Source organism: Uloborus diversus, chromosome 8 (assembly GCF_026930045.1).
Source record: "Uloborus diversus isolate 005 chromosome 8, Udiv.v.3.1, whole genome shotgun sequence".
Lineage (NCBI taxonomy): Eukaryota > Metazoa > Arthropoda > Arachnida > Araneae > Uloboridae > Uloborus > Uloborus diversus.
This window is the reverse complement of record NC_072738.1, coordinates 139,972,572-139,999,843: the sequence shown is the minus strand read 5'-3', so window position 1 is coordinate 139,999,843 and position 27,272 is coordinate 139,972,572. Positions and strand designations below refer to the sequence as shown.

Below are 27,272 nucleotides of genomic sequence, written 5' to 3'. Positions count from 1 at the left end.
CAATTTATATATTTTCTGGTGTATGTGATTTATACTAACAAACAGTATGTGGCATGTCGTTTTCAAAGTCAATCTAAGAATTTGTATACAAATTTTCTGGTTCAATTAGATCATGTCACTTATCTTCAGTGTGGGACATTTTTGCAGTTCTATTTTGGGGGAAGTCGTGCAGTTCCGTGGCTAGGCATTGATATAAGGTGTAGGGCACTTGACTTGCATGGAAGGGCGCCTAAATACCCAGCACCTAAATACCCAGTGCGCCTAAATACAAAAAAATATTGGGAGGGTGGGGGGCATGCCGCGGGTTTAACCCCGGGAAATTTTCTAAATTGGAGATGGAGAAAGTAAGTTTTACAGTTTTTTAAGCATTTTAGAGTAATATATTATCAACATTAGAACCCCGAAAACTCTCGCTAACTCGACACATGTTTTGGCTTTGAAAAACGAAAAACAAAAAACAAAAAAAAAAAAAAAAAAAAAGGAAAATGAAAACCCCACATGTACGGTGTTTTCGTAAAAAAATAGTTTAATTTATAGTATAATAATTTTGTTTTTAGACTATTACAGAATAGTGAATTTATATACAGTGGCTCCCAAAAGTGTTCGTACACTTTGAAACTTTTTAGTAAAACCAAAATAACTCGAAACTGAATGCGAATATGAAGTCCAATATTTTTTCACATCATTCCTATGTCATTTGAAATACAACCCATTGGTTTTTTCAAAATATTGAAGGGTCTTCTTTTTGAAATGGGTCAAAAAACGAAGAGACAGAGAAATAACATGCCACAAAAGTCATCGCACACTCAAGTATTTTCGAATAAATTCATGATTAAAATTATCATATGCCGTTTTATTAATATTTTTGCATTGTGTTGACCCTTATAAGTCATTTGGCTTTAATTTTTCGTTTATTTATTCCTTAATATTGTGCTTATTACTATAAAATGGCTGGTATTCGTAAAAAACCGCAAACACCATTCGAAATTTGAATTTTTTCCCATAGTAGCGGTCAATTGGTTTGAAATGTCTCTAATATAGTTAATTCATTTGTTTGTATAGTAAAGTGCTTGATAAAATGCTTTAAAGAAAGGAATCGGACCGAAAACAAGGTAAGAAAAGGTCAACCGGCAAAGTTGACAAAACGTGATCGGAGATTTAAAGTTAAAAAAAATATGAAAAATACATATTTGAGTGCTGTAAAAGTTTGTACAGAGTTAAAAGAAAAATTCTACGTTTAATTTTCACCTAAAATTTTTCACCAAGTTCTCTGATTAACTGGATTAAATGGGACTTCTCCCTCAGAAATTTTCTTGATCGTGCGAAAAACAGAAAGCTTACGCTTTTCGTCGCAAAATCAATGATAAATAAGCTCAAAACGTTTTAGAATTACATCTTACTTACAGATATAAATGAATTCAACATTTTTGGTTAAATTGTTGTATAATTGTAAGTAGAAGAAAAAAAATAGGAACTTAATCTTAAGTACTTAGTTGGATCAGTTAATCAGGACGGTGGAGGTGTTCTAGTGTGAGGGTGCATATCAGCATCAGGACTTGGTAGTTTGGAATTTTTTGATGAAATAATGAATCATGCAATTCCTTTAAATATTTTAAAAACCAATTTTGAACTCTTAGGCAAAAATTTGGTTATTAGAAATAACTTTGTTTTTTATCAAGATAGCGATAAGAAGCACACGGTTTTCAACGTTTGCGTCTAGTGCCTCGAAAATTGTCTTGAAGTTTAGAAAATACCCCCTCAATCTCCGGATTTGAACTTAATGTAACATATTTAGAGATATTTGGAGGCTGGATTACGAAAATACGGCATAAAAACGAAAAAAGAGCTAGAATTAGTAAGACTCGAAGTGTGGTCGAACGCTTACTCAAAAATTACGCAAAAGAAAAAAGAAAGAAAATCATGAAATCTATTCTCAGACGTTTAAAAGATGTTATGAATACTGTATGATATTCTACAAATTAATAACTTAATCAAAAGTTAGATTATTCACTAATATATAGACATTTTTTAAAGTGTACGAAAACTTTTGTGAGATAAAATTTCCGACACTTTTTGGTTTTTGATTTTAAAAAAATTAAGTTTTAATGTTTTTTAAAAACTTTTCATGTAGTTTTGTTGAAAATTGATCACAGATCTTATAATTAAATACCTATTCCGAAATATTAATTCTAACCAATGGATTGGGGCCTATTTCGTTGAAAGTCGTAGGTGTACGAAGACTTTTGGGAGCCACTGTATATATGAAAAGATTGAAATTATATTTAAATGAACTATCATTAAAAAAATAAAGCATAAGATATTGCTGTCGCACTTTGATTAATAAGTGAAATAGCTAATTTAAACTTGCTTTGAATAAGGCTCAGAGTTCATTAAATAAAAATAATATCCCACACTTAATTTGTTTAATAAAGTTAACATAGTATGTAAATAGCGGGTTTTTATAGAGTCTTATACCCTAAAAATATTTAAGTATTTGAAAATAACTAATGCAGTACTATAGTAATACGGTAATAAAATAATACTAATATTTCGAAATTTTGAATCTAACATTCTGTATGTAGTTAATTCTCTATTACAGAGATTTTTAAACTTGCTTTAAATACCAATATTAGGGCTGTCTTTAGAAAGGTGCTAATGTCGACCGCCTGACTAGATTACTGAATTTGAAGTCGTTGACGTCTGGTCGAATATCCAATTCATCAAAAATATCTCGGTGGTTATGAAAGTTGTTCAATCGCATCCCATTGTTGATCGGACAGACTATCCGCAGGTTCGCACACTGGGACAAATTTAAGCGCTCGCAGCACCGTAACACTATCATTATTCACACCACTCGTTTTCAGTTAACCTGCTTTTAACCATAAAAATTATTTGTTGTAACTCATTGCTGAATGTATTTTACAAGGTACTTCAAACAAGGAAAGATTACTATCTTCAAACAAGGAAAATAAAAAATACTGAGACAAATTTGTGAGTTTAGAAAGCATTAAATAACTAATAATTTTCTTAAATTATTGGGGGGGCTCTGCCCCCTCAAAATTTTTTTTGAGGGGGCTCGGGCCCCCTCAGGCCCCATGGAGTCGGCGCCACTGGCCATTTCCATACAGCCTGACCGTCCAGATCACCTGATCTTAACCCGTGTGTTTTCTGGCTATGGGGCTATCTGAAAGCTGTTGTGTTCAGTGCTCCGATTGCAAACTTAGCTGAGCTGAAGGCAAGCATTGCGCAACACATTTTAAACTCTAGCCCGGAAAAACTTCGATCAGTTGTGGAACATGTTGTTTCTCGAGTTTAACTTGTTTCAGAAAACGGGGGTAGCATATTGAACATTTTTTGTGCCAGTCTCACGACAGTTAAAGACCAATTTGATGAAAGAATAAACGACCGCTATTAAATTATGATGCTTACAGCGCCATCTATTGCTAAAAATTTCAACTATTTAATTTTCATTTGCCATACGTTTTCCCCCTTCCTCGATAAAATGCTGTTGAAATTTGACGTCATTCTGACCAGTGGTTTTATTTTTACAGCGTTTTGGAAATGGAACTTTAATTATAATCATCCTGTATGTATATATATACATATATATATATATATATATATATATATATATATATATATATATATATATATATATATATATATAGTATTAGTAAGTAACATAATGCGACTGCAATGTGATCTCACGTAAAAATTAATTATGAAAGATTTCGATGTCGCAGAATAAGACAATTTTCAACGTTATAAGTTACGCAATGGTAACTGCCTATACCCTATCACATTCTCGCTTTTTACCATGGCCGCAGTGGAAATCGCGCAATAGCAATAAGCACTCGATTGCTCAAAAATAGCAGTTCTATAGTTGGGGTAAATCAAATCAGGCAGCGTGTCGTAATGCTCTTAGGACATTAACACATAGGCAAGTGGGCGTGGTTGTTCACGTAGGAATCTTCGCGGGGGAAAGAGAGGGGAGACCACGTGACTGCGTCCTTCCACGGAAGCACTTCCCATGTCTGCACTAAATCTCGTAGGGATTTGAATAGTTTTCAATTTTAAATTTTTACCTTCTGTCTGAAATGTTTTGGCACATTTTTTTTTCTGTCACAAGCAAGCGCATAGTTTACTGATTCATGGATAATTTTTTTTTTTTTAAATTTCTACAGTAAGTTGTTGAGTTATGTCGATTTAAAAATGGTTCTAAAAGTTGCGCTCTCGTAGAATAGCGTCGGAGGAAGAAAACGCCGAAATCCAAAGGACCAGTGACCAAACCACGTGGTACACGGCGGCGAAATTATTTGATCTTCTCCCAAGCTCATAAAATTAGTCGCCTGTACTCCTGCTTCAGCTCATACAATAATGACTGAATGGAATAGCTTGTCTATCTCTCAGTGGTCTAAGGTAATGGTACGATTGGGATATCTGCGCAGCCTTCACTTTACCAATCTGATGGTGTGGCTTAAACTATATAGAAAGAAATTTTGATTTTAATTCCGTTCTCTATTGAGTAACTTAATAACTAGAAACAGTGATACCGAAACACCAGTGACTTTACTTTTGCGACTCAGAACTTTTGACATTTAATCTTTCAGAATATGATTTTGGGTTTATACTTTGCTTTTAAACTCTGAAAACAATAATTGTTTCATGAATTACTACTTTTTTCAAATCAAGGATCAAAACCACCAGTATTGTTTTCCATTTTAGTTAAATAAATAAGAAAAGCAGCATTTACCCATTGTTTCCAATAAAATTATGCATTTTCTTGTTTCAGTAAGCACACTCTAAAGTATTTGGAGTGAGCGAGGCATATGTAATGTAATCTGTAAAAGTCTGGTTATGTAGATCACGGATGTGAAACCGGCGGCCCGCATGCCACAACGTGGCACTGCGGTTTATTACGAGTGACAAGCGAAGACTTGCTGAAAAAATTGGTGACGAAAAGTAGTTTTCAGGAATTTTTGATAAGCTTTGAAATCTGTAATCATATTCGAAGGAAACTGTTGTGTCTTGAACCTGGCAAGAAGTATTTATTAATGTTTTACCAAGTTGTGTTAAGTTTGCGGTTGCATGTGGTTTCCGTTTGAGTTCCGTTCTTATTCGCAAAAGTTATTACATTATGTATCTGTAGTGTTGATGTTGTAGAATTGTAAAAAAATACGTACTGTATATTCAGACAACAGTTGTCTGACTATGCTATTCAAACAACAGATAATTGCGCATGCACCGAAACTGTTGTGCGAGTTGCTATTCTGACAACTGTTGTTTGGTTATACAAGGCCGTCGTACTGTATTATTCAGACAACAGTTGTCTGACTTGTTATTCGAACAACAGATAACTGCGCATGCGCCGAAACTATTGTGTGAGTTGCCATTCTGAAAATTGTTGTCTGGTTATACACGGCCTGTAAAATAAATGTTTGTCGTGTGTGAATCGTATCCTTATAGTTATTGCTAAACACGACAGAAACCTATAAAATTTCAATTGTCATTAATTTGTATTTCTTAAAAATTATAATGACTTCAAAATATGGTTAACAGAAAAAAAAATTCTACAAATATAGTCGTATACATTATATTTGACATGGACACGGATGTTAGCACAGAAAGTAACTGAACAGCAATATTGCAAATGCCTATCCTCAGTTTTGAATGAAAGCTGACATTAGCGACAATGTGCAGAAAAGTATTTTCGTATGTCATGACGAATGATAATTTTAACATTGTCGAAGAACATCTTGATTTGTACCAACCAGTTCGTAATAGGTTGCCAACTGCTCCGCAGTTTGCGGAGTTGCTCTGCAAAAAAAAGCGAAACTCCGCAGCTCCGCAAAGAAGTTATTTTGCTACGCATTTCCCGTTTGGTCTTAATACTGACCAGGTTTACCAAAGATTTTAATAAAATGAAATTTATTCTTACTATAATTTGCTGGTTTATTATAAAAGGCATGTAAATATGGGAAATTAAACCCTTAGACTTATGCTAGTGCTTAAAATTATTATCAAAGCTCAAAAACAATTTCAGATAAGAGGATGATTTTTTTTATTAATTTTTATACAAAATACCGAGCTACTCCGCAAAATTTCAAAATGCTTCTCAAAATCAAAACAGATGCTCCTCAAATGGTTTCTCCAAGGGTGGTAACCCTGTATAACTTATCCACCAAGAAATTCTTTTTGCCGAAGATTTAAACTTGTCTTCGGTTGCTGACCCAGTAGTGTACTGTTTTAACAAAATACGAGCTCGGGATAACGTTTTGTCAAAGTTCTAAATGGACGAACTTTTTCTATACTGAGTTACTAATTCAAATGGAAAATTAAAATGTGCTATTTGAATAAAAGTCACATAATAAGCTTAAAAGTTACATTTTTAAAAAAAATTAGTGCTCATTTTTAAAAATCTTCATTTATGTTCCGTAAAAAATTGAAAGTGTCACAGAACTTATTTTCTCCCGAAAGTGGCATGCTTCTCAAAAATAATGACCATCCCTAATTCAAATCATTAATACTTTCATTACAAGTTTAGTTGCAGTTCCGAAAATGCTTTAAATTGTTCAAAATCTCATTTCGCTTCCTATAATGGCACTTATCATCGTCTGCAGTACTTATATTAATTTGTAAGAAAACGAAGGTAAAAAAGAAGAAAAAAAAGTTTGAATAGGGCGGTTTTCTTCAGTCAAAAGTACTACTTTTAGTCATTGAAATGGATAGAATGAGCAAAAAAAAAAAAAAAAAAAAAAAAAAAAAACATGTACCTATATAATATTTTCATTTTCCCAACAGTTATTTTTTAATTAATTTTTTGAAATGTCCGATTTTTCAAGCAAGGCGTGGTCTTTATGACGTCACAAATGATGTACTTTGGCATCTGTCTGCTGCCATTCCACGTTATGATAATCAAGAAGCGAATTAAATATTGTGCTCTACGCTTGCTATCAACCATATAGTTGCCAATACACGTGAGTAAAGATGCGAATTAAATATTTTGCTCTGTGAATGGCAACCCTGAATTGCATTTCATAATTTGTGATGTCATCGGCAGAAGCTGTAAACAATAAAATCGCTCCGATTTAAGTTTTTTTTTTAAAAATATTGAACTTAAACAAATTATTTAAAAAAAGGTCATATCCTATGCTTTTAAGCAAGCTCTTTCAGACAAAAATACTTTTAAAATTTTGGAAACGACCCCATTATGATGTTTTGAATTCAAATTATGTTTTTCGCAATCATGCATTGCGATAGGACTCTAGTCATTAGGTTTCTTGTTTCTACGACTGGAATGGAATTTAAATGGAGAAGAAATTCGAACCCGTTATATTTGGACTGGTGATTTTTTAGATTAGTTAATACGAGGCATACCCATAAAAAATATGGTCATTAGGATAAGGGGGAAAAAAATCTGGTTATTATGGAAAATTTGCACCCGTATAATTAGTTGAAGTTTTGCTTTTTAAGTTAATCTATAAATATCTATAAATCCCAAAAAAAAGGTAATTTTACACACTACCCTTATTTTACAGTAAAATATGCTTATCGTAAGCCTTGAATGAAGACAAACGGTTTAGTAACCAGGTCAATAAAAATTTGTCATCTTAAAAAATATTGAAACAACACTAGCTAAACTTATTCCCGTCGTTATGGCAATCTGAAAAATCAGAACAACATGAACTTTGGTAAGAGAAGCATAATAAGCCACTAATGATTTAACACCACGAAGCCAGGGCTAATGCAGAACTACATGCAATACGCCAAGCAGCCCAGTTGTCACAGAAAATCTGTTAAATTAAAGAAAAACAAATTACATCAAAATTACATTTGCAGTAGCTTTCAAATGTAAAAAAACTCCATAATTCATCGCCAAATTCGCCAAGCGACTTTCTAATTAAAAAGAAAATCTATTAACATACGCACAATGAATTAAAAAAAAGGTAATTCGGAACTCCAGCGCTCGAATACGCTACCTTGCGGTGATTTACAAAACTGCAAATGAAACTAAAACATTGCCATGTTGCGTTCCACGTGTATCTGTTGACGTAAACACAGGCAGTTTGTTCTGAGTATTTATTAACGCAATCGATGTGTCTTAGTTTGCTTTCAGCTACAGAAATTAATTCGTCCCTTAGTAGTATTCTCGAGCTTCTCAAAATAATGTTAGTTTTCATTATTTCCTTAATAATTGGTGAAAGCGAAAATTCTGGATTAACAAACTTGGATAATGTTATACAAGGTAAAAATTTTTATTGTTTTGAATGAAATCGTTTATGGGGGTTTTTTTTATCTTAAATTAATTAAACTTACCATATTTTACAGCAACATTTAGTTGGAATGGACAGTATGCAAAATATTTTCTTGAATATATTATCGTAGAACAAAATGAATAACCGAGAAAGAATTTACTTTATTCCTTTTATTCTCAGCTGAAAGGTTTCGCCAAATTTGTTTAGGGTTATAGTTTTAGTATAGTGCGAGCAAAGTAGCCTTGGCAAGATTTCGCGTTTTTAGTTAAACCATTTTTAATTTTTATCATAAGTGGAATAAAATGGTAGTAAGATTACAGAATTCGATAAGTGAAAAGAAATAATGGTCAATCAACTGAAAAGAAAACTACCACCATGTATCCGTGAGAATTTTGTTGATGATTTGCATAACATGACACAATTAAATCGTAACTCAAAAATTAGAAAAATCGAAACAGAAAATTTTTAAATTAACCGATTCGGGAATTCGAGAGAAATAACTCAGCTACAAATGGAAAACAATAAGCGCTAGCCAAGCAAGGCAAAAAAGTATCATCTTCTTTCGATAACAATTTGTAATGTCATATTGAATTTTCTAGCATTAATTGTTATTTTTGTCAGGCCACAATTATTATTTAGTTTTATCAAGAATTGATAAATATCGAATTCAACATCGTGGAAATAGCTGCTTAGAACTACGAACTACGTAGTTTGCATTAATCTTTGACGTTTAGTAATGCTTCTTGAATTCTCATTTCTTTCTACGTGGGCCAGAATATCCACAAGACTTTGAAAATTAATTTAAAAAGAATAAAGCGAAAAAATCATACGTACGAACAAAAATAACAACACTTTTAGCATTTTCTTCGTTACCATGTGCGTTTGTTTTAGTTTTTAAGTCCGCCATTAGACAGCGACTTCAGTGCCCCCTATAGTTCGTTGGAGTTGCAAATAACAGTAAAATATTCATAAGCTACAAAGGCAACTTCCTCCAAAGTGTTTAAAAAGAAAGTAATTGAAAAATTGTCCGGAAAGTGGACCTAGTGTTATAGCAATTTCTCGAAAGAGAAGTCTTGAAAATTGGCTCGATTAGAATCGCATATATCTCCTGTTCTAATTAATTGAGAAAATTGGTATAAATATCATCTTGTTTGGGAAGGAAAACCCTTTCGAACGATATATAATGTTTGGGGGTGGGGGGATTTTTTACCCCTTAATTAGCCAAAATTTAGCTTAATTAGTTAACTAGAAAAAACCTAATTCGACAGTTAGAGTTTCGGCTTCGAGGTGCACGGGCCCGGGGTACGTTCGAATTTTTGTGCCAATTTTCAAGGCTGTAGGTGCTATGGGGTGTTCTAGCCATCGGGTACAAAGAAAGAAACAAAGAAACACCGTCCCCTTTATATACATGGTGTCCAGCAAAGGACTCTCTGGTTTCAAAATTAGATATCTCGAAAACAAAGGACGATATTGGAATAAAATGAACGGTAAGTTTATCGTGAAACCCATAAAAATCATATACAGGAACTCGGAAATTAGTTTAAAAAACTGCCAACAGGTGGCGCTGTACAATGTCATGGCGATAGAAGTCTCTATAAATAGCAGGGCTGTGGAGTCGGAGTCGCAAGAAAACATGCCGACTCCGACTCCGACTGCGGGCTTCTTTTTTTCTTTCCTTTTCACTGACTCTCCTTGCATTTTTTAAAAACTGATTACCAATTGGTTCGATTACATGTATAAAAAGATACTAATGAGAAAATAACTGCCATTATGGCAATCAGCTAGCTTGAATGCTTACCGAACTTTCTGTAGCCGTCCCCTAGTTTGCTTGCTTTTTAACTTAACTAATAACTGTCAGCAAACGGTTTTGTTGCCTAACATTTTCAAGTAATCACTTTCAAATTAAAATCAATTTATAGTGTTTTGTTCTATCTCAGTTATAAAATAGTAAAAGAAACGTAACAAATTAGTAAGTCGACAACCGTAGCTAAGGATGAAACGTTTAAGTGTGATCGGCAAATTCAAAGAAGTTCTGTCGCGAAAAAAAGACTCCAAAAGATTCGATGAAATAATCTAATGTTTTTTTCTTTATTAAGACTATTTCTGTAAGCTTGGTTCTCACTAAAAAGTATGGAACAAAATAAGTGTAAATGATTTCTTGATTAAAACACTCAAGAATTGCAGTTAATCTTAAAATCTTCATATTTAGGTTAATTCTAAAGCAGCCAATAGAATTTAAATTGAAAATTCAGCGAAGAAGAAATACAGGTACAGTAAAAGCTATTCGTACAAATTTGTATACCACAGCGTTTTGTGTAAAATTAGCTCCTGACGTATATGTGCCCTATTTTCGTTGAAATTTTATTGATGAAATATAATTTAAAATATATTCGCGAAAATTTTCAGAATTAAAGTGTTTATATTTTTTATAAACTCTGAAATTAACTTTGGGTGTCATCTACCAGATGGGTGTCACCCGGAGTAAACCACCCCCTCTCAAGATCTTGGATTTAGAAAAAAAGTTTTTTTTTTTTTCTCTCAAGTTACAGTTTTCAAAAATTGAAAGCACACAATTTGATCAATATCTATTTGTTAAACATTTAAAAGGGGAAAATTACAGATAGTCCTTTTCAAAATTTTTAAAAGGGATTTTTAAGTCACCTCACTTTTTAACTCGTAACTATTGGAAAGTTTGATTTTCAAATTGAATTTCTAACGTTGTATGGCGTCTTGGGTTTACAATAAAAAACAAAATGCAAAATTTTCATAAAAAGGAATTAATATTTCAATCTCTGTTAAGAGGTTTTCCCCCTTCCCTTGAATGGAGAGAGGGAGTTAAAAAAATACAATTAAAAAATTTAAAAAAAAATCCGGAGTTGGAGTCGGGCGTTTCAAAATCCAGGAGTCGGAGTCGGCCATTTTCCTTCCGACTCCGCAGCCCTGATAAATAGTGCTGTGAAGAGGTTTGTTGTTACAGCAGTAGTTTAATCTCTCAGATATGCTTACATATACGCTAGAAATTATCGTCTAACCTCTTCGCAGCACTATTCATGGAGACTTTTATTATAATTACAGCGTGCAGCGCCACCTGTTGGAACTTTTCAAAACTAATTTACAAGTTCCTGTATATGATTTTTATGGGTTTCACAATAAACATACCGTTTATTTTATTCCAATATCGTCCTTTGCTGGACATCCTGTATATAGATACTGAACAACAGTACTTGAGGAAAATTTCATCTCATTGAAGCTAAGAGTGCCAACAAACTGGTAGATAAAGTAAAATTATCTCATCAGCGAGTGTACGTAACATGGTGCACTAAGACTCGTGAATTGAAGGCAAAGCTTGGATATTTAACAATAAGTTACCGCCTCTAAGCCGCAGCTATGGCAGAACTACACGCAATATACCAGACAGCCTGGTTATCCCATCCAAAGACTATAATTTCGTTATTATTAGAACTCCTCAGTCTGGAATAGTGAGTAACCGAGCTGGAGGCAGATGTCATCTCATTGAAGTTGAGCCTGCCATGCATGTAGTTCTGCCTTAGCCCTTGTTTAGGGTAGGTAACATACTGCTAAATGCCCAAGCTTTGCCTTTAGTTCACGAGTCGAACCGGACCATGCTGTGGACAATCGCTAGTAAGGTAATTTTACTTTCTCTAATAGTTTGATGCATCAGGAATGCGATGTCGGAAGAAAAATTGCCGACTCCGACTTCGACTCCCGGATTTTGAAACGTCCGACTCCGACTACAACAACTCCGACTCCGACTCCAGCTTTTTATTATTTATTTATTTATTTATTTATTTCCAAATTCCCTTTCTCTCATGTTAAGGGAGGAACCCCTAAACAGAGATTGAAATATTATTTCAATTTTCGTATTGTATTTTTTTGTAAACCTAAGATGTATACAACGTTAGAAATTCAATATCTTTCAAATTTCTAAAGTAAAATTACTTAAAAATCCGATTGAAAAAAATGAATAGGATTAATTTTCTCCCCTTTAGTGTTTAACTAACAGATGTTGATCAAATGCTGTGCTTTCAATTTTTAAAAGCTGTAACTTGAGGGTTTTTTTTTTGCTTAGTCAAAAAACTTTTTTTCTCAGGGGGCGGTCCTCCCCCTACCGGGTGAAATCCATCTGGTGGGTACCACCTCAACTTAATCTCAGAGTTAGTAAAAATTGAAATACTTTAATTCTGAAAAAATTCCCCAATAATATCCCCCTAAATCTTAAATTTCACCTTAAAAATTTCAACGGAAATATTGCACTATATTGCGGGGAAAGATCGGGTATATGTAGTACGTCTGGGGTAAATTTTACCCAAAATGCGGCAGTATACAGCTTTGTACGAGTAGTTTTAAATAGTTACATTTTTTGGCTCAATTTTTGATTTTAGTTTTATTGGCAGCTTTAGAATTAACCTTAATAAGAAGATTTTAGGATTAACTACAATTATTGAGTGTTGTAACCAAGAAATCATGTAGGATTTGCACTTTTGGGCCAAGCAAACACTTATTTGAATTTACCAAGCACCCTCAGAAGTTTCCCGACTTGCTCAAGTGATTCATACATTCCTTTTACTATTTTATAACTGAGATTGAGGTAAAAAATATATTAATTTTTTTGTTTGAAAGTGATTACTTAGGAAATGTAAGGCAACAAAACTGTTTGCTGACAGTTGCTATAACTTAAATAAAGTTAAAAAGTAAGCGAACTAGGAGACGGCGGAGGCGTAGGTAGCTGTTACAGAAAGCTCGATAAACAATCAAGCCAGCTAGTTGCCACAATGACAAGTATTTCCTTATTAGTAGCATGTAATCAAATTAATAGGAAATCAGTTTTTTAAAAAATGCAAGGAGAGTCTTTGAAAATTAAAGAAAAAAACCCGGAGTCGGAGTCGACATATATTCGATCGATCCCTACTCCGATTAATTTATCTCAAAATCAGTCCAGATCGGAGTCGGCCACAGCCCTGGTAGGTACTTTCAGCTTCAATCAGATGACATCTGCCTCCAGCTCAGTTATTCACTATTCCTGGCTGAGAAGTTCTAATAAATACGAAACTGCAGTTTTTGGGTGTGATAACCGGGCTGTTTATTGCAGGCAACTCGTGATTGCTATTTTTTTAAAAAAAAAGAATTTTTTGTTTTTTGAAAAATCACTAAAGACTAATCGGGCAGCGACTGAAATACGCATTTTTTTCCAATATGCTTGGAAAAAAAACTAAATTTTCAGACGTACATGAAGCCTCCTCTAAATACCTGCAGCGCCATCTGTTGAGGAACATTGTAACTAATTTTGAAAGTTTGTCTGTCTGAAAATTTATTGTTGTCCCAAGCATAACGCAACAAACGGTATATCTATCGCTTTTATTGATTCTTCAAATGTGTCAGTCAGTTTTGGAACACCCTGTATGTATACGTAGATATATCTACGCCTCAGAGCAAGAGTAAGATATCTAATCCCAGAAATTACACTAACATATCTTACTGTTGCTCTGGAGCGACGATGTATTATAGATATAGACTGGAGTGTTACGAAAAAAATTAAATTCTTCAAAAGGGCCGAGAGTTAGAAAAGTTTGGGAACCCTTGTAACCATTAAACTGAAAGATTGGTTTCACACAGTAATGAAATTCCGAAACGTTACACAATATTTACGGGTAACTTTCTGGAATTTCATGGGTCTAACCCATTTCCCGTGAAAATCAAGTATCTTTGCGAAAAAGTTTACTGAATTGCTACTAGCTGCCCAAATACAGACTTCTCATCAATTTAAAGATCAACTGAGCGTGTTTATTATGTGTAACGCCTTCAGCTTAAGTACTGAACTTCAGACTGACAGAACACTAAGTAAGGGTGAAGTGCATGCTCTAGATACGCTAGACGCCAATGCGTTGGTAGATAGTTGCTTGCAAGTCTGCATTAGCTACGGCCACATTAGTTTAAATGCTGCAGGTGTTTTCCCGGCAACGCCGGATGGTGCCGCGTGCCCAGCACCTTCTGCAAACATGTAGTGTAACGGCACTAGTAACAGACAATCATAAGTTTGGATTTAAAAAAAAATTTCTGGAGGGTAAAACGGATGTTGTTGTGCTCATTAATACGGTGCAACCATCTTGTGTTATCAGAGTGAATTTCATGAGCCAGTTGGTATTCCTAAGGCAGTGGTGGAAGAATATGAACGAAGTCAGCTGGTGTTCTATGTTCATTTGAATTTAATAAGGCTTTAGTTCTAAAAATAAAGAACTTTTGCACATTTAGAAGAAGATAAGATAAGATAAGAGAAGATAAAATTTATTAACAAACAAAATACACATACATAACAGTAAGCAAAATTAAAAAAGTAAAGTTAAAAAACTTACAAATTATAAAACATAAATTACAAACTTCATAACAAAACATTAAGAAAATCTTGACTATAGTTCAACACGAGTTAGTATTAAATTTAACACTAAAGAGCGCCAAAGGCACTGTCCGCAGTGTTTTTTAATTGATTTAGTATGGAGTACAAACACAAATATGTATTAACAGAAATATTTACAAATTAATTTTACACAAGTAGTAAAAATTTTACACAGAACAATTATTGGACTGTTTGACTCCAGAGAAAAAAAAAAAAAAAAAAAAACACAATAACTCGCATTGAAACATTCAATAGTATAAAAATTGCAATACAAAATCCCCCCCCGGTTGGCAAGTCAGTATATTTTATCAGCTAAAAGTTAATTGTTGATACAATGTCATTATTTTGTATATATTCATTGACCCCTCGTTTATATTTTTTAAAGTTCTTCTCATTCCTAACATCTTCCGTTAGTTCATTAAACAGCCGCGGTGCCAAGTAAAAGAATTGCTTTTTAATAATCGTTTTATTTGGTTTTATAACTTTATATTGTTTACCTGAAATTCGAGTATTATATTGTTTTTCATTAATTTCAAACCAGTTATTGTTGTTATGCAAAAAATACAATATTCTCTGTGCATATATTTCTCTGATATTATAGATTTTCTCTGACTTTTGTAAAATAGTATCGTTTTTATTAAGTTCTTGTTTAGCTCCATAAATTATTTTCAAAATTTTTGCATAAGTTCTATTTAAATTGGTAAGAAAAAAAGGGAAATTCTGTTCATTGCTCATCCTTTCCTCATCCTATTCACTAATGGGAATCACCAGAATATTCGGTGTGTGTTGCTGGGAATCGGAAATTGTTTCGAAATTGAGCAAATAAAAAAGGAATTAACTAATCCAGAGGATGCAGAAGCAATCAAACGTTAGATGAGATGTGGTTGCATGAGAGGAAAGAAGTTTAAAAAGTCTAAATACACATTAAAAAGCTCAGAAAATTGAGTTAACCTGAGAGCAATGTCTTAAGCATGTCTGTTACTGGTGCCGTCACTCTAAGTTTTCTTAAAAGGTTTCTGATTCATTCTAAAAACGTGACAATTGTTTTTAAGAAGGTTTCTAGAATCTTCAGAGAGATTCCAGGTTAATTTCAGGAAAGTGAGTGACTTTTATCGGGAAACTTTCCTGTTTTTTTGTCAGCTATGTTACTTGCAGAAATTAAGCACTTTAGCTCTCATTATTTTCCAGGAACGTCTCTGAATTTTATTTCTACAGTGCAAATCACCTTTAGTTCAATGGAGGTGATGGCTGTAGTAGGTGTAGTGAAGTGAGGTGGTGTAGTAGGTGGTTTCACGCAGTTATTTCATCTTTACCGCTTTCAGAAGTGGGACAATGTCACAGTTTTTGCTTCATCGGTAGACTAATTGAAGTTTATAAATTGTTCGAGTCGTTTAGGCCGCATATATCGCTTGTTTATTGTAGTCTTCAAGTTGTGAGATCACCTGATATAAAACTATTCTTCACTATGTGTACTGCATTTGAAAAATAAAAAAATAAAAATAGACGGTGGTTACAGAAAAGAAGTGGCTGGACTTTTCATTGTGAGATGAAGCTTTTCAAAAAAAAAAAAAAAACTTTAATGAGACGGCTAATTAAATATAATAATTTCAAAACCGATAGTTTTTTTCCTTTCTAGGTCACATGCTTGTCCTCCATGCTGGGCTGTTTTCTATATGGAATCTGGTCAGATAAATATGGCAGAAGAACGGTAAGTGTACCAAAATGGTTTCTTGGATGCAATGAAAAGTAAGCCACATCAAAATTATTGTCATGTTTTATAGAGCAAAATAGAACGTCATAGTACCTGCCTTCAATAACTGATTCAGCTCCACATTTTTAGCGAACTGATATTATTTTTAATTCCAGTTAAACTGATTTGGAAACACCTTTGAACCCTAAAGCTGTAGATCGTAACTTAAGTTGCGACGCGTCCGCCATCTCGGGGCTAAAACCAAAGGAGTTTAAAGAAACGGAGGGAAAAAAGAAACTAATTATAAGAAAAGAAGCCAAACTGCAGAAAAATACGGAATGACTTTTAAACCGTTTACTAGATTTGAACGATTATTCAGAATGTGGAAAGACTCCCAAAAATCAAGATATGAATAATTTGGGCATTTCTGGATAATGTCAAAAGAGTTAAAATCAAAGGGTTCCTTTGATTATTTGACATTTTAATAACTGAACTAAATTATTATTCGGATTATTTTTCCTTGTAATGGAGCTTTTATCTCATTTTACTGATTGTTTTGTTAAATATATTTTTAAGAAAATTAAAAATAACGTACATAGGTTCACAAAAGTAGTTTCTGTGTAACTTAGGCAAAGAATAAGATCGAAAATAATTGCCAAGATTAAAATTGCGTCAAAGTAAATCACTCTAAAAATTTTTTTTTTAAATTGCGATTCCGTGAAAGTATCGCAAACTAAGATTTTGAATCTAATTTTGATTATAATTGCTCGCAGTGAGAAAATAATCACCAAACGCAATAACTTGCCCGAAAAGACAGCCACTCAAATACGCGCTCCGATCCAAAATGGCTGAACTTATGCTGATGCGTCGGCTCGTATATATAGGGGCCTTACATAGGATGAATGCCGATCGACCGATACATGATGACGTCATTATCCAGCTCTGAGGCACCTTGTCTAGTGTGGTGTTACATTAACCGACCTAAAATAAATTTTAAAATTTCTCCAAACTAATGCTATAATGCATGCTTAAGTGATTAATTTTTCATTTTGGTCGATTTCAGGCGTTGTCATCTTCGCTAATCTTCCTTGTCGTCTTTGGCGCTGTGTCCTCAGGACTTCCCAGTTACACGTGGTACATCGTTTTTCGAGCCGTCGGAGCATTTGCCATTGGAGGCCTCCCACAAGCGTAAGTTACACAAGCAGTATACTTTAAAATCCGTAGAAACGCGAAAGTGTGCATGGTCTGTCGTAAAGGAATGTTTCTGGCCGTTCCACCGTCAAGTTTGGGATAATCAGACTCTAATTTCACCAGCATTTCATTAAAGATCTTAGTAATATTTTAGTTAAACAAGAGTCATCTTTTTTTTAAAAATATCTACACATTTGTTACAAAGATCCTCCTGATGCAGTTTTTTTTTTTTTTATTCAATTCTAATTTCGTTATTTAAAATTTATCTTATTTACATGCGTCACGTGCAGGACATCTAAAGTCAGCCTCTTGTCATTTGCCGTATGAATTAGTTAATATTTTTGCTCTATTAATATAGAAATGACAAAGACTAATGAAGGTTCCAATGACAAGGAAACATATTGTACCATATCCGTGCAGCTTCAAACTTTCTTGAAATGACGACACAGTTCTTGAGAAAACACACGAGATTTATTTACAAATATGTACAAGAGATGTAGTTGCAACTGCTAAATCAACCATAGCAATTAAGCAACTATCAATTAACACCGTAAGCTCAACGGTTGCACACGTATTTACATCCAAATACGCAAAAATACAGCTCAAAAGCTTCACAAAACAGAGCTAATACATGCTCTCCAGCGCACCGCTGACACGATTCACAAGCAAAAACTAACTTGAGACTAACCCATCCCGCTGTCGGCCGGGGCTATTTAAAAATCCTAGAGAAGTTTCCACAAAATTTGAAATGCTTCTCGTATTTTCTTTTTATTCATTAACGAGTGAATTCTCATTATCAATGAAAACTAGGGGGACCGTATACTTCAGTCGAATGTTAGGGGGTTGTATGTACATTACAAGAAGCTATTTACAGATTACGTTACTAAGATAATTTTAGTTGCAAAATAATGGAACAAACGCCTGATTTAGCCAGATTATAACGAATTAATCACAAAAATAATTACTATTTACAGAACATTTGTAACAATATCTCTACGATGGAGAAACAATAATTTAAAACTTTGAGACGAAATATGTATAGGGCCATTACACGAAAAAGCTGCCAGTTTGTCCCGCACGTGACAGCTCATTTCATTAAAAAGTTATTATTAAAAAAAAAGTAACGATCACATTTTTCGCTCCACACGTACGTTTGTATTCCTAAAGCAAGTAAATTTTGTTGAAACATGTATAAAGTATTATTTTCAGTGAAATAGATGAGTCGTCACTTGCGGGTACGTACCATTGCACTTTGGCAGTTTTTAAGGGACCAATGCACACTTTGAAATGGTGCATTACGCATTTTTTTCGGACTGTGGTAAATTTTCCTTAAAAGTTTTTACTTATTATTATCGCTGGGAAAATTAAGTATGAAATACACAAAGTAAGAAAATGTAAACAGAATGGGGTGGTTTCCTTCAGTCAAAAGTACTGCTTTTAGTCATTGAAATAGATAGAATGAGCAAAAAGAATTATATGGACCCAGAAAATACTTTCATTTTCCCAACAGCTTTTTTTAAATGAATTTTTTAAAATGTCCGATAAAAAAGTAGAATAGCTGGAAACAAACTTTCATCGTTCACTGTAACAAAATCAGAAATTATTTCCGTGGAACGTTTCGGGATTTCACAAGATTTCACCAATTTCCTGCGAAAATTAAGTATTTTTGTCAAAAAGTTTCCTGAAAGTTAAAAGTCTAAAATTCCGGAGTAGGAGAAGGACTCAGTCATTTACCTTTCGACTCCTCAGTGGAAGAGTCTAATTCGCAGGAAATGGGTAGGGCAGTAAGCGAATACAGTATACTCTCGATATCTCGAACGTCGATACCACGAAAACCTTGATATGACGAAAAATTATTTTTCCCCTTGATTTTGCGTATTTATCTAATGTTATTTTTCATTCTTATGTCGGAGAGTTTTTAATCACAACCTTGTTATGTCGAATATTTTTCGAAGTCAAATGAGGCAGTGAGAAGCAAAGGGATGTAAGTAGACATTTTTAAGCATCGAGTAAAACGTGTTTAAAGATAACGTCCTAGGTAGGGTATTATTGAATTTTTTCCCTAAATCATGCTATACAGCAGCACCTGCCAGGGCTATTTGTACTATCTCTTGCCTCTACACTGTAAAAAAATTCCGAAACGTTACTGTGTATTTCCGTGTTACGTTTCGGGATTTTAAAGGTTTTTACCCACTTCCTGGAAAAATCAAGTATCATTGTCAAAAAGGTTCCTGAATTGCTAGAAGTCGCACGAATGCAAACTTTCCACTGTTGTGAAAAATATTTTTAGCTCCCAGTTTAAAGATACGTATTTATAAAGTGCATCGGCATCAGTTCAATTACGGCTCGTCCATACTAATTAAGCTCCCAAAGGAAGCGAATAAGTGTAAACTACTTTGCTTTGCAGGAATTGCAGGCGGGTGAAATCCTCGTCGCATACTTGCAATTCTGGCTAAGCTTTGGCCATGTTTGCAATAAAGCTCTTGGAACTTCCTTGATAAATCAGGAAGATGCCGAGCTGTTATATTATACATTCCTAAGTTTACTCTAATTTTCCAGACACAAGATTGGCTTTTAATGGGAAGATTTCTGAATTTCTCTGGGGGCTTCCAGGATAACTTCAGGAAGGTTACTGAATTTTAGCGGAAAATATTCCTGGATTTTGAAAGATATGTTACTGGCGAAAATTTTGCACATCAACTGCCCGTTACTTTCCGAAACGTTTCTGAATCGTTTTTACAGTGTACTATTTGCATTGGTTATCTCCAAATTTTTAATTTTGCCACTTACAACCCTTTGCTCCTTACTGCCTCAAATGTAATTTTTCCGAAAAAAGCGCAGTTTATTGTCTCGAAGCAACTTGAGGAATGTTTCCAAAAATTTCTCACACCCTTCATTATTTCTCTCAGGGGTGGGAATGATTCGGAGAAGCTTATCTACTGTCACTTTCATTCTAGAACCCTGGGGTATCAGAAAATGTAAGTCCTGATAATTAGGCCCAAACAAACTACCTGAAACTTTTCGCCCCTTTCTCACGCTCTTTTGTTGGACCTTTTGCCTCTATTTCCACCCTTGTAAATAGAGGAGATGAGCAGGAAACCCCTTTAAGGGGAGTCAGTACCCTAAATACTTTCAAAAATTCGATTTTTCAATTTTTATATGTTTTGAAACTCCATTTCAATACCTTTTTAATGATACAAACATCTTAAACGTGCTCATATTAGAAGTAAGTTAAAATAAACTTTAAAAAATGTAAAACCTATTTTGATGAGGTATGATTTTCCCCTTTAAATTGCAATATCTCGAAATGGTATTTTTTAAACTAAATGTTCCTTTTTCTCAGAAACTAAATTGTGTTAGGCTTTGAAATTTTTACCACCTATTCCATACATCTAACTGCATATACTGAAGTAAACTTTTTCTCATATTCGAAAATTATTTTTTATAGAGCTGATTTTGTGTGGCAAAATTGTATTTTTTGAAACAAATACAGTGACTTACACATTAGAATTTTTTACAAAAAAACTAAGCTTTCTTTCTGTAAAATTTTACTTCAGTATAGAGAACAGAGTCTACTTGAGGTACAGAAAAAAATCATACTTGTATCTTTAATAGATTTTCAGAAAAAGGTACATGAACCTGTGCAAATTAACATTGACAGTATACAGGGTACTGACTATCCTTAAGACATAGGGAGTGGTGCAATCCTTTGTCCAACTTCCAGTGGCGAATCCAGGGTTTTGTCCTGGGAGCGGCTGAGGTCATTCAAATTTTAAGTTTCCTTGACCAAAGTTTATTGATGTAAACTAATGCGTTTTTTGAACTATATTTTCATCATCTGTTTATCTAAGCGTTGACAGATGAAATTTTCTGAGTCCCACTTGAAATCATCTAAAATTTGGTATTCAAAGGTAAAATTTCAAAATTTAAATGTCAGTGTATATCAAAAAACAAAACAAAACAAAATCGTGCATTTTAGACACCATTGCTAAGCAATTTACAGGCAACATTTTCAATTTTTGATAAGAATGAAAAAAAAAAAAAAAAAAAAAAAGAGGTAGTACCTAAGAACAAATTAGAAGAAAGAAGAAAAGCTGAAAAATTGTAAACTAATACAGTTAAAAGCAGCGAGAAAAGAGAAAAAATTTCAAGAATTGATAAGAAACAATATAAAAAGAGGGAGAGAAAAAAAAACAAGTAACTCTGAGGTCTGCACTTTTTTCTCCCTTCCTTTTTTAGAGAGCAAATAAATAAATTTTTGGAACAAAGCAAAAGTAAATGTGGGAAATAATTGAAATCTTATTGAAAATATTGAACTTACATTAAGATACATGGGCATTTAAAAAAAAGGATAAAAAAAATAAATAAATTAGCTCAGGTCTGAGGGCGGCTGCAGCCTCATAGCCGCCACTCTGGATTCGCCCCTGTCCAACTTCTTTTGTTTCGGGGCGCTCGAAACTCGTTTGAAACCGTTCTGCAACTTTGGTAATCCAAATCTTTGATAAATTTAGCTGTGGTAAATCACTTCCTTCATTTTGCTACTTCACCAGAGCGGTTTTTTTTAATTCTTTTTTTCTCTATTATTTTTAGCTCATTTTAAATATTAAAATTTTTGTTATTGTATTAATACTTTTTTTTTAAACTTTCATTACACGGTTCCACTTACTTTTAACTATCTTGACTAATTTTTAGAATATTATTTTATTACGATTATGACCTCGTTATCCTGAAAACTAGATATCTCGAATTGTTTTTACCGTCCCTTCGACTTCGTGATATCGAGAGTATACTGCATAAGCAAATCAAGACTTCCACAATATGCACCTCAACGCGGAATTTGGAGCGAGTTTTCAATTGAAAGTTTTGCAAAGAAAACACACCGCTTCATGAAGGAAAAAAAAAATGTTTTGCCAACGTATGATTATATCCACCCTCGCTCATCATGCATTAACCAGAGCTGCGGATTCGGAGTCGGATTGCTTTTGGGGTAAAGGAGTCGAAGTTGAAGTTGGTCATTTTCTCATAAAGTACGCAACTCTGCCAGTGCTTACAGAGTTAGAGTCGGAGTCGGAATGATTTTGGGCAGGGGTGGCCACAGGGGGGAGTTGCACTATCAAAATGGGGGGAGGGGGATTATCTTTATTTTCTTATTGGTTTTAATCCGTCTTTAAAGTGCATTTACCCGAAGACTGGCGCCAAGAATGCTGAGCTGCACTGTAACGAATTTGACAAAAGTTTGTCGTATAAAATCTGTTTTAATCACATGTTTAAATTTCTTATGAATTACCTTTTTTTGGTAACCAATAAAGATTTTCAAATGTATCACCAAGTTTCAAATAAATCGAAAACTATTTTTCTGAAATATGTCCTCTCTTTTTGTTTTCTTGAAATAGGTTGACTCTTTGCTGTGAATACGTTCCCGGCAGGCAGAGGGGGCGTGCCATATTCATCCTGTCTGTAGGTAAAATTTTTCGAAATTTATCTCTTGTTTTTACTTCTTCAGAACTCGTGTTCAAAACAAGAATATAGAACTGAAAATCTATAACGTAGCCGAAAAGAAAACGCAACGTCTAATTTTTAAGTACAGTAGAATGTGTCCAATTAAAAAAAAAAAACATATTTAGCAGTAAGTTACCGGCCTTAAGCTATGTCTAAGGCAGAATTTCATACACAGACTGCTGTTTCGTACGCATTAGAACTCATTAGTCTGAAATAGTTAATAACCGAGCGAGAAGCCGATGTCATCTGATTGAAGCTGAGATTGCCATCAAACTGGTAGATGAAGTAAATTTATTTCACTAGCTCAATACCCAAGCTTTGCCTTCAATTCAGGAGTCGAACCGCACCATGCTACGGACATTCGCTGGGGAGATAAATTTACTTTATCTACCAGTTTGTGTCGGCACACTCAGCTTCAATGAGATGACATCTGCCTCCGATACGATTATACATTAATCCAGACTGTTGATAAGTACAATATGTATAACACAAAACTCAACAGTTGCGATTATTGCTTTTATTTTCGGCAAATTTAGATTTCGAATCCTGTTTCATATTCTACATTTATTGAATATATATATTACAATGTTCGGCCCGCTTGGGCATGGATGTGCTTTCTCTCTCCTGTCCTTTTTTTCTTTTTCTTTTTTTTTTTTGATGTGAATTAGAACCAGTTGAAAAGAACAGGCCGACTTATCCGATATTTTGGTTCCAAAACAGCTTTTGATCCAACCTTGTTCCTAGTATTTATAAATACAGTATAATATTCGGTGGTTGCTATGTCCTATTCCTATTCCTATTCAGAGTCACAACTGACTGCAACTGTATTTATGTCGAGGACTGCATACTAAGTGCCTTGCCTCCATTATTTCATATACCGATAGATGACAGCACCATCACCGGATCGAACAGTTTTAAGAGAATTTAGAACTAGTTCAGGAGCTAATAGCTACCTGGTGCTAGCACCCCCAGAGGTATCGTTTCACTTGGAGGACATTGAGACCACGAGCATATTTAACGTCGCCCAGTCCCCTTTAATGACGACGGTGGGTCTTCGACCATCGAGGTTCGAACCCAGGACCTTCCGGCCCCGAATCCGACACTCTACCGATCGGGTTACCACGGCCCTGGTTGCTATGTTGTACAAAAATTGATTAGTTGAGTAAAATGTCACTTAAGCTAAATCTAGAAAGCTAACCAAGTTTATGAATTCAACAAAAGTGTAGCGGGAAGTGTTTATAGCAAAGAACCTAATTTTCATACCTTGTTTGCTTTTAATTTGTTTAAATTAAATCTTCTTCATTTACAGAATACAATAACCAAACATCAATCAGGCAACACATCTAGTGCTTGGACACCAGTTTTCGGCCACGAGGCTTTTGTACAAATACTAATTTTGTACCCCGGTAAACCTGGAACCAAAATGGCGGACGAGTCAGCTCCCCTTATGTAGTGGCCTTACTGTGGATGGTTGCCTACCCTATAAACGGTTCCTTGGCAAGCCTGTACTGTTAAAAATACGGTACAGACTAGTCGACCCGTGCGGAACTCCTCACTGTGCTTCGAATCGTTTCATAAGGCATTTCGCTCTTTAACAATTGCAATGGAAGAACATTATGAAGAAGAACCGAGCAAAAGTAAGTGCAGAAGAGAAGGCATGTAATTTAAAGACACCAGTAACAAAACCTCGTTAAATACAACGGTGTGATAATTTGATCATCGCTCACATTTTGGTTGTACGGATTTTTAATGCAAACATATATATATATATGATTAAAAGTGTGGCTGAGTAGTGACTCGTGAAAAAGCAATTATTGTACATGTGAAAAAACAGGTTGCGGCAAATACAGTCCTGCCCATGTGAGCATCTGACGGGAAAAAAAGAAATATTAAAGAGATATTTATTGGCACGGATTCGAATTGGCGCCATTCTGATTAACAGCTCGACACCCCAACAAACCTAGCAATTGCAACTTCCTTTTCGAAAGCTATTCATTTAAGGAATGCGTAGTAAAAAACAGCAAAAAACTTTGGCCGAAAAAAAAATTAAGATCATGCTTCTATGTTTTGTCATTAACCAGCATGTTACGATTTAAAATTATTCGTAAAGCATGGAATTTGATTAAAGAATGACGAAGATCTCACATAGCGATTGAAACAAACATTCTAGAGAAGTAATAAATTAGATTAAAAATAAGTGTTTTTATTTTTGAATATTGAACCCTTTCACATAGAAGGTTGCTTTAACCGTTACGACTTAAATGCCCGCACATGTTTCTCTTTTAATCGAACACTTAAAATTCAAAACCAAAACCAGTTGAACTGAGTCCGGTTTTTTAAGTGTAATTTTTCGAACGTAGACAAAATGTTTTTTTTTTCTTCAGCAGAAAACAGAGGAGTAGAAAATGATTTCTTACTAATGAAGTTGATAATAATTTTAATGTTTTATATCGTATTCGCGCGAGAAAAAAATTAAAGGTTTACTGGGTGAAACTCGTAGTTTTAATTTGGCGTAGTATTTTTTCATTTGTACAAAAGGTCGAACACTGCTATTAGAAACATCTACATTTCAGCATACAATGAAAATGTTTTTCTGCACAAAAAGTATTTCCTTGAGGTAAATCTAATACTTTTTTATGCTTACATTATGCTGAGTGGTCTGGATGGAGTCAAAGCTTTAAAAAAAAGGAAGTAAACCCTTCGATTAACAGTCAACTTATCCGAATGATAACTGCAGCCTGCATAAGGACTCGAAACACCAAATAGCATTCTCATTACATTTATTTTATTACGTTATCTGTTGTATGTTATGAGTACATGTAATGTGAAATATTAATCAAAATTTGCTATTATGTAGGACAGCTCGAGCTTGCCCGAAGTTCAGTTAGTTTATAGCTGAACGCTCTACCGAAAAAAACTTATCAATTGAACCGAACAACTAAGTCCATTGCTTTTAAGCTTTATTAAAAAGAGAGAGAGAGAGAGAAATCAACACACACACACACACAGGTTTTTTTTTTTTTTTTTTCTTGCCGAAAACGACGTAAAAATTTTAAAATTGTATTAGAACTTTGCTTTAAAAAAAAATCTGCATAAGAGCCTGAAAAGTTTTAAAATGAGAGGGGAATAATACATAAAATAAGATATTGAAGAGAAATGTTTTTATTTTTGAAAATTTTTACAATTTGTTACCGCAATCTGCTTGAACCGTTATAACTTAGATGGCAGCACGTGTTCATCATTTAACAGCACGGTTAAAATACAAAATAATTTGAACTAAGCTCTTTTTTAAGCGTAGCTTTTCGAATGCAGTAAAAATGTGATAGGCTATTTGTTTTTTATAAAAAGAAGAGAAAAAAATGTAGTTTACCCTTCAAAGTAATTATTTTTATTTGTACAAAGAGTCAAAAACTCATTAGAAGAATTTGTATTTCAATATACGATTTATTAGTTTTTTCTGAACAAAAAACAATTCCATTGCAGTCTGAAATCTTAAACCTGATACTTATATTTTCGCTTACATTATGCTTTAATTTTCTTACTGCAGCCAAAACTTTAAAAACAAAGAAAGAAAAAGAAAAAAAAAAAATCTTACAATTCAGAAGTAATTTAGCACGTTACATCAAGTTTTCATAACTGCAAGGAGCGTTTCCTTCTCATTTATTCTAGTCCCTCATATTTGTTATTGACTTTATTAAGTGTTAATGTAATGCGCGATATTTCTCTAATTTTTTTGATGCAGATCGTCCAGACGTGGGCCCGAACACTTATTCTCCTGGTTACCAGTCGAACGCTCTGCCGATCAAAGTATTCAGCTCTGTCGGTCATCGTGCAAGTTAAAGTTATAAATTTAACCGAAAACCTCATTCTGGTTCTTTAAAACAGGTTTTTTGGCAGAAAAAAAAACAATTTTTAGACCGTGGGTCTATTTTTCGTCAGTAGCCAGCACGATAAGCTCTAAAATAAGGTGTAAATCAAAGAAATCGATCAAGAATTGAGAAAAATCTCGCGTAGAAACCAAAAACAGGCTACAGAAATAATATAAAAGATGAAAAAGTGAAGTTGCGCACCCCAAATTGCCAGCCTAGCTCTCACAAGACAACAGCAACAAGTTTTTGCAATGTCGTTTCTTCAATCCATTTGAACAAATGTGACATTTTTATGCAGTTATTTGATCTCCATCCCAGGAAATTTTAACTTTGGATTTTAATATCGATAATGAAGT

The 27,272-nt window shown here is 34.0% G+C and overlaps 2 protein-coding genes across 2 annotated transcripts in view; one reads left to right on the top strand and one right to left on the bottom strand.

Moving 5' to 3' along the window:
- LOC129227375 (synaptic vesicle 2-related protein-like) overlaps positions 1-27,272 on the bottom strand; it is a 133,219-nt gene that overhangs the window by 40,046 nt on the left and 65,901 nt on the right. The window lies entirely within an intron of this gene.
- LOC129227376 (synaptic vesicle 2-related protein-like) overlaps positions 17,485-27,272 on the top strand; it is a 48,730-nt gene continuing 38,942 nt past the window's right edge. The window contains exons 1-2 of the mRNA XM_054861925.1: positions 17,485-17,545; positions 22,942-23,009. The gene's annotated coding sequence lies outside the window, so the exon portion shown is untranslated. The remainder of the gene's footprint in view (positions 17,546-22,941; positions 23,010-27,272) is intronic.